This window comes from Stenella coeruleoalba (assembly GCF_951394435.1).
Source record: "Stenella coeruleoalba genome assembly, chromosome: 8".
In the NCBI taxonomy this organism is placed as follows: domain Eukaryota; kingdom Metazoa; phylum Chordata; class Mammalia; order Artiodactyla; family Delphinidae; genus Stenella; species Stenella coeruleoalba.
The window spans coordinates 104,371,057-104,384,056 of NC_137154.1; the positions used below are offsets into that span (position 1 = coordinate 104,371,057).

A 13,000-nucleotide genomic window follows, 5' to 3' on the forward strand; every position below is an offset into this window, starting at 1 on the left:
CAGGTCAATGCCTGCCTGTGAATAGCTAACAAAAGGCAGACACAGCTTCGTCTACAAAATAACCTTAACTCACAGGAGTCTTGTGACTGTCTGAGGGAGAAACACCTGTAAAGCACTTAGTAAGAATTCAGTATCAGACAACCGTGGCTATTATTACTGTCCTCTCTTTTGTAGTAAAATCTACTTGGAAAATTAAATTTAGAAGGCAGCTCAGGAAGCACAGATCCAGGGAGATTACTTAAGGGAAGTGAAATCAAGCCATGCACATTCTGGCCTGTTCCAGCCATCTCTAGAAGCAGGTAGGAATACCTGTGATGGCTGGTCACTGTGTGTGGTCTGCTCGGGTGAGGGGGATGGCGGTGGGGTGGGGGTTGCTGACAGACTTCCTTTTTCTCTTTTTCTTTATCTCTTTTTTAACCTTTTATTTTATATTGGAGTAGAGTCAATTAACAACGTTGTGATAGTTCCAGGTGCACAGCAAAGCGACTCAGCCATGTGTATACATGTGTCCATTCTCCCCCCGACTCCCCTCCCATCCAGGCTGCCGCAGAACACTGAGCAGAGTTCCCTGTGCTGTACAGCAGGTGCTTGTCGGTTATCCTTTTTAAATACAGCAGTGTGGACATGTCAATCCCAGACTCCCAATATTCCTCTTTGGTCACCAAGAGCGTCTTTGTATATAGCTGCAAGTTAGAGCTGCTTAGACCACTGTCCCACCCTGAGAGACTGGCCCTTCCTCCACGCGAATGGACGCGTTCCTGCAGATTCTCGTTCCTCGCCCTGTGCCTTGGAGCACACTTTTTTTCGTGGCCCCCTGTTAGCCAGTCCTTGCTCAGGTGCACTGTGCTGGTCACCGCTCAGAAGTGACAGCGACGTCCCGGCACTGGGGCTCTTCCCTCTTGGGCTCATTACCAGTCCCGGGCTCGTCATCTCCGAGTGGGGCGCGTGCCCTTCCTGCCCGCTCTGCTCCCTGTGTGCCCCCTCCTGCTCCGCATCTGCGCCTTCGGACTCCTCCGTGTAACCCTACGGGGCTGGCTTATCAAGACCCACTTGACTGAAAAATAAAAAGGATATTTGGGATAGAAAAGGGGAGCTGTTCATTCCTCCTTTCCTTTGAAGGAAGTCTTGTGGAATTGGCCTTTGAGTGAAAGAGAACGTATATATGTATATATATATACGTACCCGTATGCGTAACTTTGAGTGAAAGAGAACGTATACGTACCCGTATGCGTAAACGCGTATATACGCATAGGCTTTGGGCCCGACGCCGGAAGTTGGGAGGGGTCCGGCCAACCGGCCGCAGGAAGAGGCCCAGGGAGCCGGCGGAGGGAGAGGGACGGAAGGCGGCGCATGCAGGTGGAACCCCGGTCTCCAAGGCAACAAGCGACGGGGAAGCTCAGGTGAGCGGCCGGGGGTTGGGCTCACACGCACACCTGGAGCAGGTGCGGGGCCTTGGGGAAGCCGGGCCGCGGAGCCGCCTTTCCGCTCAGGCTCCAGAGCCAAGCGTCAGGTTCAAGGCGGGTCTGCTACGAACATGTGTGACCTTGGCTCCTTATCTGTACCTGGAGGTGATAGCGGTACCTGCCTGGCAGGTTCGCCGAGTGGACTAGGTGAGATAACCTGTGAGAAGCACTCGGAATACTGAGTGCCTGGCGCTCTTCGTGTCGCCCGGTGCGCGCGGAGCGTGAGTGACGCAGGGCGCAGATGGCGGCGCGCGGCCGGCGGGGAGGGGAGGCGGCGACGGGTCACCCCCGCGGCTCCCGAGCCCTGCCGTGGCTTCCGGCCTCTCACAGCGGGAGTGACTCAGGCAGAGTCTTAGGGGAAACGTCCCCCTCCCCACAAGTTCACTTTTCCAAGCCCCCAGGGTCGAGAGGGGCACCTCCTGAGCTTCAGGCATCAAGGGCCCTCTTTCTTTGTTGGATCCTGGGGGCCCGGCCGGCAGAGAAAAGTCCCTCGGCTGCTGGTGTCGCCGGATCAGAGCAGACCCCACCTCGCCAGACAGGCGTTTCCCGAGAGGAGAAGGGGCCACGGCTGGGTCCCCGGGGCCTGCGTGGTGGAAATATGAAGTGAGACTTCCCTTGCACCAGGGGAGCCTGAGCCAACCCCGGCCCGGCTTATCTCTTTGCTCAGCAGTGTTTGTTTTAAGAAAATCAAAGCACGTTCCTCTTCTGCATTCTTCGAAGGGAGCGAGCTGGCTGCTGCCTGGGGAGGAGGGCTGCCGGGTGCCGAGGGGTCAGCTCACAGCTTCCCTCTTCTCGGTCCCCCTCGGGTCGTCCCCGTGCCCCTTCCTTGCGCAGCTAAGCGGTGTGGCGTCATATTGCGTCAGAGGCCCCAGACTTACGGCTATGCGTCCTGCAGTCTCTCTGAATTTGGCCCTGGGAGGCGAGGCTGCCTGGAGTTCACCCACCTCTGAGGACCTCCTGGCTCCGCGGTCGCAGCCCTTCCCCTCCGCGCAGCTGTAGCCCCTAGCCCCTCCTCCGCTCCAGGCTCTGCAACCCCAGGCTCCTCCTTGCTGGACCATCCCCCGTGACTCTAGCCTCTAGAGGCCTTGGCTGGACAGGAAAGTTATCCCTGCCGCCCTCCGATTTCTGCTGCTTCTCCTTTCTCCCGTCCCAGACCCACTAGTGGTGGAGCGAAGGCCATGTTCTCCCTCCCCCGCTCCTGGGAGGGTCAGAGCCCCTGGTTCCCCCCCCCCCCCCCCCACACCCAGCCACCTCCACTGAGGGTCAGAGTTTCTTATTGGCAGCCGTTGAAGGGGCTGAGACCAGCTCTCCAAGGCCCACCACTGGATTGGGAACAAACAGCTCATTGTTTGAGGTGCTTTTAGGACCACTCAGAGTCCACTGGGTCACCGGGTGCCCTGGGCCAGGACTCAGACGATGCCTGCGTGTGAACTCTGGAAGGCCACTTGGGGCTTCGGGGAGCCAAGTCACAGCAGCAGCAGTGAATAGTGGGTAACCCGGGGAGTGCTTTACAGGGTTCAGATCGCTTTTCATGGCCAGAATCTTGCAGTATAAATTGCAGTGTGCCTAGGTTTAAACTTTTTTTTTTCGTTTTAAATATGGGTATTTTCAAACACACAAAAGCAGAGAGAATAGGACAGTGAAAGCCCAGGTACCTGGTCACCCAGATTCAGAAAGCCCTGACTTTCTGCTGCTGCTGTTTCCTCAGCGCTGCCACCCCCATGCCCAGTTCTCGCCTCTCTCTTTGCAGCACTCTCTTCTTTAACTTGCAAACAATTGATGACTTTTAAGATGAATTTGTCACATGGCCTTCTGCCACAGTAATTATGGTTTATTATCGTGGGTTTTCTTCTCTCCTCAGGAGACGTGATCTGTTTTAATAGAGAGCTGAATCCAATGGCAATTTATTGTCAGAAAGAGCAGCCCAGACTCATGCCAAATGGAAAATAGTAGTTTGAGGCAGGCATTTTCCGACACCCAGTCAGACAGCATTAAATAATTATGTGACTGGCCGATTTCGCAGCTGCGTGGGGCTGGTGGGTCGGCCGGGGGCTGGCTCATACTGGAGCCCTTTCTGATCCTCCCCCAGAAGCAGGGCCTCCCTGGGTTAGAGGCCTGTCCGCAGCCTTGCTGGTTTGGGGAGGGGACAGCTGAGGATGCTGCCCACAGTGTTATTCATCAGCCTTTTAAAAGGACGGACACCCTAATTCCTGCAAAAGGCAGCTCCTAGAAAGGGTTTATCTTTCCCAATGTCAGTATGATCTTTTTTTCTGACAGTGAGAGCTCAGAACGTTATCACATTTTGCTTTTTGCCTTGGCTACCAGGAAGCTTAGCACTCAATTTAGAGCCCACATGTTTCTGACAATGAGAGCTCAGAACGTTATCACATTTTGCTTTTTGCCTTGGCTACCAGGAAGCTTAGCACTCAATTTAGAGCCCACATGCAGTGACTGTTGCACCTATGGTTCTAGTTAACTTATCTCCCCCAATTCTTCTCTCCATTTCCGATTTCTCAATTTTATCTTTATGTGCCTGGGGCTTAGGGGTTTTATTGTACCCAACCTTCAGTTTCACTCCTTTGAAATTAGGAGTGGTAGAAATTAAAAACAAAAGCAAACAATGCAACCTCACCTTCCCTGTGATCCTTGCCCACAGAGCCTTGTTTGTGAGAAGCCAAAGAAGTTAAAGTACTAGGCCCAGTTCACGTAGCAGGTGGTGCACACACACACACACACACACACACACACACACACACATATATAAAATGCCTTTATACACACACACACACATACATATACACATATACATGTATATACAATGCCTTTACACTTCGTAATTTATGGTTTATACTTTTTTTTTTTTTTTTTTTGCGGTACGTGGGCCTCTCACCGCTGTGGCCTCTCCCGTTGCGGAGCACAGGCTCCGGACGCGCAGGCTCAGCGGCCATGGCTCACAGGCCCAGCCGCTCCGCGGCATTTGGGATCCTCCCAGACCGGGGCACGAACCCATGTCCCCTGCATCGGCAGGCGGACTCTCAACCACTGCGCCACCAGGGAAGCCCTATGGTTTATACTTTTAAAAGGGCTTCCTCATCGGGAGCAAATTGTCTCAGTTTGTCCTTGATTTATTCTTTCAACAAAGAACTCACTGCCCACTTTATCTGTGTCCTACTAGGCAGTATGGGGGACAAATAAATGTAAAACAAACACGTGTCCTCAGGGAATTTACACTTTAATAGGGAATATCAGACATGTTCATCTAATTATAACACAAGATAAGAAGTGTGGGAGTGTTTTAAATAAAGTTTTTAGGGGTTGAGAGGAGGGAGAAGTTATTTGAAGATGAACGAGGGCAGACTGTGTAGATGGTTGGCATTTAAGTTGTTTTTTTTTTGATGTGGACCATTTTTAGAGTCTTTATGGAATTTGTTACAATATTGCTTCTGTTTTATGTTTTGGTTTTTTGGCCCCGAGGCAAGTGGGATCTTACTTAGTTCCCTGACCAGGGATCGAACCCACACCCCCTGTACTGGAAGGTGAAGCCTTAATCACTGGACCACCCCAGAAGTCCCTAAGTTGATTTTTGAAGGCGAGGGAAGGCATAGATATAGACCCTCCTATCTTGCTATGCCCTGCATGTTACAGAGGATGAAATCAGTGCAGAGAGGAAGGAAGTTTTCCCACATCACCCAGTTAGAAGTTATTACTGTTGTAACCACCCCATCTGCCTCTCCGTGTTGAAGCTGGTCCTGTGGCTTTAGGGCGACTGTAGGCTAGATTGAATTTGTTCGTAGGTGAGAGTTATTTAATTCATGATATTTAAATTGTCAGAGCCCAAGCCTTGGTTTTTGGGACAGTGCGTTTTTTTATTTGCAAGGGACAAAACATTATCTTGAGCTAACTTAGGGTAAAAAGTGGGAATGCATGGAGGCCACCAAAGTGTCTCAGATCATTTAAGGAAGTGTTGAAGAACCAACTGGGGCTCAGGGACAGCGGGGACCGGGCAGGACATGTCACAAGGAGCCACTCTTTGTATCTGTGGTTCTATCAGAGTGTCAGCCTACCTCCCCCCAGCCTTCCTGCCCTCCCCAGCCTGTGCCCAACCTTCAGGGCTGAGCTTGAATTAGGAACTTGGGACATGGATGTCTTTTTCCCACGGATGTCTGCCCTTGCTCTGGTCTGATATAGAACTTATTCTTTGTCTGGCTCCTTTGAAAGCAATTGTATGTACCCCCTTCCTTCTGCCTGACCTCCAATACCCCTCACAGTCCTGAAGGAGAACTGGCTTCACGTGGTTCTTAGGACAGGGCGAGGCAAGGCGGCCCCGACAGCTGGCGTTTTGCATCCCCTGCTGCTATGACTTTAGGATCTGCCGTGTTCCATTTCTGCATCTCTTCAGCTCTCCTTTTGTCATTTTTTTAAATAAAAATTTTTATTTTGAGATAGCTGCAGATTTCAGGCAGTTATAAGAAATCAGAGAGAGCCCATGTGCCCTTTACCCAGTTTCCCCAATGATAACATCTTGCAAAACTGTGCTGTAATATCACAACCAGGATACTGATGGTGATACAGAGCATTTGCAGCATCACTGGGTATCTTCATGCTGCCCTTTTATAGTGATTTCCCTCTCACTCTCATCCCCTCCTTAGCCCCTGGCGACTGCTAATCAATAGTTTGTTCCTCTTTGTTGTGAGTCGTATTCCATGGTATGGCCGTACTGCAGTGGGTTTCAGCATCTGGGCTGTTTTAGGTTTTTGGCTAACACGAAAAACCCTGCTATAAACATTTGTGTACAGGTTTTTGTGTGAAATGTCTTTATTTCTCTGGGATACATGCTAAGAAGTTCAGCTGTTAGATTTATGGTAGTGGCATTTTAAAAAAATTAGACATACTTAAAGAACTAGACATTTTAAAGTGCAGTGTTAGGTTCATAGCAAAATTGAGCAGACAGTGCAGAGATTTCCCGTATATTCCTGGCCCTCTCGCACATGCATCCTCCCCACTATCAATGAGCCTACCTGGCACAGCATTATTGCCCAAAGTCCACAGTTTATATTAGAGTTTACTCGTGATTTTGTACATTCTATGAGTGTTGACAAATGTATATGGGTCCACCATTAAAGTGTCACACAGAGTATTTTCAGTGCCCTAAAAATCCTCTGTGCTGTACCTATTCATCCTTCCTTCCCTCCCCGCCAGGCCCTGGCAACCATTGATCTTTTCATTACCTCCACAGTTTTACCTTTTGAGAATGTCATATACAGTAGTTGGAGTCGTACAATATGTAGACTTTTCAGATTGACTGTTCTCACTTAGTAATATGCATTTAAGTTCCCTCCATGCATTTTCATGGCTTGATAGCTCATGTATTTTCAGTGCTGAATAATATTCCAGTGTCTGGTTGTACCACGGTTTATGTGGCCATTCACCTACTAAACGATATCTTAGTTGCTTCCAAGTTTTAGCAATTATGAATAAAGCTGCTATAAACAATCATATGCAGGTTTTTGTGTGTACACAAGTTTTCAACTTATTTGGTAAATACCAAGGAGTGGAACTGCTAGATCATATGGTAAAGTATATTTCGTTTTGTAAGAAACTGCCAATTGTCTTCTGAAGTGGCCGGCTGTACCATTTTGCATTCCTACCAGCAGTGAATTAGAGTTTCTGTGGCTCTACATCCTCACCAGAATTCGCTGTTGTCAATGTTTTGGATTTTGGTCATTCTAATAGGTGTGTAGTAATATGTTGCTGTTTTAATGTGCAACTTCTTAATGACATGTGATGTTGAGCATCTTTTAATATGCTAATTTTCCTTCTGTATATCTTCTTTGGTGAGGTGTCTGTTCAGGTCTTTTGTCCATTTAAAATCAGGTTGTTCAGTTTCTTATTGTTGAGTTTTAAGAGCTCTTTGCATATGTTGGATATTAGTCTTTTATCAGATATATCTGTTGATATGATGAATTATATTAATTGATTGTCAAATGTTGAACCAGCCTTGCATATCAGGGATAAATTCCACTTAATCGTGGTGTATAATTCTTTTTATACATTGTTGGATTATATTTGCTAATATTTTGTTCCACATGAGCTTGAGAAGCATCTGTGTTCTTCTGTTGTTGAGTGACATAGTCTATAGATGTCAATTATATCTGGTTTATTGATGCTTTTGGGTTCAACGTAGAGTTCAACTGTGTCCCTACGATTTTCAGTCTTCTGGATCTGATAGAAGGGTATTGAGTCTCCAACTATAATGGGGGGTTTATCTATTTCTCTCTGAAGTTTTATCACTTTTTGCCACACGGTTTTGATGCTCTGTTGTGAGATTCATTCACATTAAGGATTGTTATGTCTTCTAGGAAAATTGATCCCTATGTCACTATGTAATGCTCCTCTTTATCCCTGATTACTTTCTTTGCTCTGAAGTCTAGTCTGTCTGATATTAGTATAGCTATGCCCTTTCTTTTGATTAGTATTAGCATGATGTATCTTTTTTTTTTAACATCTTTATTGGAGTATAATTGCTTTACAGTGGTGTGTTACTTACTGCTTTATAACAAAGTAAATCAGCTATACATATACATATATCCCCATATCTCCTCCCTCTTGCATCTCCCTCCCACCCTCCCTATCCCACCCCTCTAGGTGGTCACAAAGCACTGAGCTGATCTCCCTGTGCTATGTGGCTGCTTCCCACTAGCTATCTATTTTACATTTGGTAGGGTATATATGTCCATGCCACTCCCTCACTTCATCCCAGCTTACCCTTCGCCCTCCCCGTGTGCTCAAGTCCATTCTCTGTGTCTTTATTCCTGTCCTTCCCCTAGGTTCTTCAGAACCATTTTTTAAAAAATTTTAGATTCTATATATATGTGTTAGCATATGGTATTTGTTTTTCTCTTTCTGACTTACTTCATTCTGTATGACAGACTCTATAGGTCCATCCACCTCACTATAAATAACTCAATTTCATTTCTTTTTATGGCTGAGTAATATTCCATTGTATATATGTGCCACAACTTCTTTATCCATTCATCTGTCAGTGGACACTTAGGTTGCTTCCATGTCCTGGCTATTGCAAATAGAGCTGCAATGAACATTGTGGTCCATGACTCTTTTTGAATTATGGTTTTCTCAGGGTATATGCCCAGTAGTGGGATTGCTGGGTCGTATGGTAGTTCTATTTTTAGTTTTTAAGGAACCTCCGTACTGTTCTCCATAGCGGCTGTATCAGTTTACATTCCCACCAACAGTGCAAGAGGGTTCCCTTTTCTTCACACCCTCTCCAGCATTTATTGTTTGTAGATTTTTTGATGATGGCCATTCTGACCAGTGTGAGGTGATACCTCATTGTAGTTTTGATTTGCATTTCTCTCATGGTTAGTGATGTTGAGCATCCTTTCATGTGTTTGTTGGCAATCTGTGTATCTTCTTTGGAGAAATGTCTATTTAGGTCTTCTGCCCATTTTGGGATTGGGTTGTTTGTTTTTTTGATATTGAGCTGCATGAGCTGCTTGTAACTTTTGGAGATTAATCCTTTGTCAGTTGCTTTGTTTGAAAATATTTTCTCCCATTCTGAGGGTGGTCTTTTGGTGTTGTTTATGTTTTCCTTTGCTGTGCAAAAGTTTTTAAGTTTCATTAGGTCCCATTTGTTTATTTTTGTTTTTATTTCCATTTCTCTAGGAGGTGGGTCAAAAAGGATCTTGCTGTGATTTATGTCATAGTGTTCTGCCTGTGTTTTCCTCTAAGAGTTTTATAGTGTCTGACCTTACATTTAGGTCTTTAATCCATTTTGAGTTTATTTTTGTGTATGGTGTTAGGGAGTGTTCTAATTTCATTCTTTTACATGTAGCTGTCCAGTTTTCCCAGCACCACTATTGAAGAAGCTGTCTTTTCTCCATTGTATATTCTTGCATCCTTTATCAAAAATAAGGTGACCATATGTGCGTGGGTTTACCTCTGGGCTTTCTGTGCTGTTCCATTGATCTATATTTCTGTTTTTGTGCCAGTACCATACTGTCTTGATTACTGTAGCTTTGTAGTATAGTCTGAAGTCCAGGAGCTTGATTCCTCCAGCTCCGTTTTTCTTTCTCAAGATTGCTCTGGCTATTCAGGGTCTTTTGTGTTTCCATACAAATTGTGAAATTTTTTATTCTAGTTCTGTGAAAAATGCCATTGGTAGTTTGATAGGGATTGCATTGAATCTGTAGATTGCTTTGGGTAGTATAGTCATTTTCACAATGTTGATTCTTCCAATCTAAGAACATGGTATATCTCTCCATCTGTTTGTGTCATCTCAAATTTCTTTCATTGGTGTCTTAAGAGTTTTCTGCATACAGGTCTTTTGTCTCCTTAGGTAGGTTTATTCCTAGGTATTTTATTCTTTTTGTTGAAATGGTAAATGGGATTGTTTCCTTAATTTCTCTTTCAGATTTTTCATCATTAGTGTATAGGAATGCAAGAGATTTCTGTGCGTTAATTTTGTATCCTGCTACTTTACCAAATTCATTGATTAGCTCTAGTAGTTTTCTGGTAGCATCTTTAGGATTCTCTATGTATAATATCATGTCAAGCATGATGTATCTTTATTCATTTACTTTTAACCTATATGTGTCTTTATACTGAAAGTGGGTTTCTTATAGACAATGTGTAGCTGGGTCCTTTTTTATTTTTTTAATCCACTGTGACAATCTCTGTCTTTTAATTGATCTATTTAAACCATTGACATTTAGTGTGATTACTGACATAGTTGGATTAATCTCTGCCATATTTGTTACTGTTTTCTATTTGTTGCCCTTGTCTTTGTTCCTGGTTTTGTCTTCCACTCCTTTCTTGTCTTTTGTGGTTCTAATTGAGTATTTTATGATTCCATTTTCTCTCCTTTCTTAGCATATCAGTTATACTTTTTTTTTAACTTCTTTTAGTGCTTGCCTTAAATTTTGAAATATACATTTACAGCTAATCCAAGGCCACTTCCAAATAACATTATACTGATTCACAGGTACTGCATGTACCTTATAATAACAAAGTTATCCTAGTTCTTTCCTTTCATCCCTTGTATCTTTGCTGCCATTCATTTCACTTATACATATGCATAAATAATACACACACACAGAAGCATACACAATTGAATACATTGTTGCTATTATTATTTTGAACCAACTGTTATCTGATCAATTAAGAATAAGAAAAATAAAAGTTTTATTTTACCTTTACTAATTTTTTCTCTAATGTGCTTCCTTTATGTAGGTCCAAGTTTCTGACCTATATCACTTTCCTTTTCTCTGAAGAACTTCTTTCAACATCTATTTCAAGGCAGGTCTAGCAACAAATTCCCTCAACTTCTGTTTGTCTGAGGAAGACTTTATTCCTCTTTACTTTTGAAGGATAATTTCACAGAATACAGAATTTTAGGTTGGTCATTTTTTCTTTTCAATACTTTAAACATTTTACTTCATTTTCTTCTTGCTTGCATGGTTTCTACTGAGGAGAATTCAGATGTAATTCTTATCTTTGCTGCTCTAAAGGTAAGGTGTTTTTTTTGTTTTTTTTCCCCTGGCTGCACTGTACTGCATGTGGGATCTTAGTTCCCCGAAGAGGGATAGAACTGCGCCCTCTGCAGTGGAAGCGCAGATTCTTAACCACTGGACCACCAGGGAAGACCCTAAAGGTAAGGTATTTTTAAACCTTACCTCTGTCTTCTTGAGACGTATTTTATTTTAATCTTTGATTTTCTGCACTTTGACTGTGACATGCCGAGGTGTTTTTGTTTGTTTGCTTGTTTTTGCATTTATCCTGCTTGGTGTACTCTGAGATTTTTGGTTTTGTGGTTTAGTGTCATTAATTTTGGGGCAAAAAAATCTCAGTCATTATTGCTTCAAGTATTTCTTCTGTTTCTTTCTCTTTTTCTTTTCCTTTTGGTGTTTTCATTACATGTATGTTATACTTTTTGTAGTTGTCCCAAAGTTCTTGGATATTCTGTTCTTTTTTTTTTTTTTTCCCCAGTTCTTTTTCTTTTCGCTTTTCAGTTTTGGAAGTTTCTATTGAAATATCCTCAAGCAAAGAGATTTTTTCCTTAGCCATGTCCACTCTACTGCTGAGTCCTTCAAAGGCATTCTTCATTTCTTTTACAGTATTTTTGATCTCTAGCATTACTTTTTCTTTCTTCCTTAGAATTTCCATCTCTCTACTTACATTGCTCATTTGTTCTTGCATGCTGTCTACTTTATCCATTAGTGCTTTTAGTAAATTAATCATAACTGTTTTAAATTCCTGGTCTGATAATTCCAATATTCTTGCCATATTTGAGTCTGGTTCTGATGCTTACTCTGTCTCTTCATACTGTATTTTTTGCCTTTTAGCATGTCTTATAATTTTTTTCTTGATGGCTGTATATGATGTAAAAGAAACTGGTAAATAGACCTTTAGTAATGTGCCAGATTTTGGAGGGGGGAGGGAGGCTTTCTATAGTCCTGTGATTAGATCTCAGTCTTTTAGTGAGACTGTGTCTCTGGAATGTGAACCTTACACATGCTGCCCAGTTTTTTTCACCTCTTTAATATCAAAGTTTGTTACTCTTTATTTCTTAGTAGTATCCCATGGTATGAATGTGCCACATTGGTTTCAGCATTCACCCACTGAAGGGCATTTAGGCTGTTTCAAATTTTTGGCTGTAATGAGAAAAGCTACTATAAATATTTGTGCATAGGTTTTTGTGTGAAAATGTCTTCATTTATCTGGGATAATTCCCAGGAGTGCAAATTGCTGGGTCATATGGTTGTTGCATGTTTAGTTTTTTAAGAAACTACCCAGCTGTTTTCCTGAGTGGCTGCACCATTTTATGTTCCCATCAGTCATGTGTGAGTGATCTTGTTTCTCCCGTCACTATCTTTTATTTTAGCCATTCTGATAGGTATGCAGTGATACAGGGGGTTTTAATTTGTATTTCCATAATGGCAAATAATGTTGAACATCTTTTCACGTGCTGATTTGCCATCTTTAGATCCTCTTTGAATATGGCTCTTCATGTCTTTTGCTCATTTTCTAATTGGATTATTGATTTTTCTACTGAGTTTTGAGTGTTCTATATATATTCTAGATATTAGTCCTTTGTTAGATATGTGTTTTGAGAATATTTTCTCCCAGTTTGTAGACTTCTTGGTAGGGTCTTCTGCAGAGCAAATGTTTTGAATTTTGATGAAGTCCAGTTTATCATTTTTCCTTTTGTGGATTATGATTTTGGTCCCATGTCTAGGAACTCCTTGCCTAGCCCTATATCCCAAAGATTTTCTCCTATTTTAAAAAAAAGTTTTACAGTTTTATGTTTTATATTAAAGTCCATGATCCATTCTGAGTGAAATTTTTAATGAGGTGTGAGACTTGGATTGAAGTTCATTTTGTTGCCTCTGGGTTTCTAGTTCCTCCAGCACCATTTGTTGAAAGGCTATATTTGCCTCCATGAATTGCTTTTGCACCTTTGTCAGTAAACAGTTTGGCATATTTGTGTGGGTCTGTGTCTGGGTTCTCTATTCTGTTGC

At 43.4% G+C, this 13,000-nt stretch overlaps 1 long non-coding RNA gene across 5 annotated transcripts in view; it reads left to right on the plus strand.

The window, feature by feature from the left end:
* The first annotated feature begins 212 nt into the window (after nucleotides 1-212).
* The window catches only part of LOC307190091, a 287,522-nt gene continuing 274,734 nt past the window's right edge, over nucleotides 213-13,000 (plus strand). For all 5 annotated transcript variants that reach the window (XR_013829362.1, XR_013829363.1, XR_013829364.1 and 2 more), the window contains exon 1: nucleotides 213-1,400. This is a non-coding gene — a long non-coding RNA (uncharacterized lncRNA). The remainder of the gene's footprint in view (nucleotides 1,401-13,000) is intronic.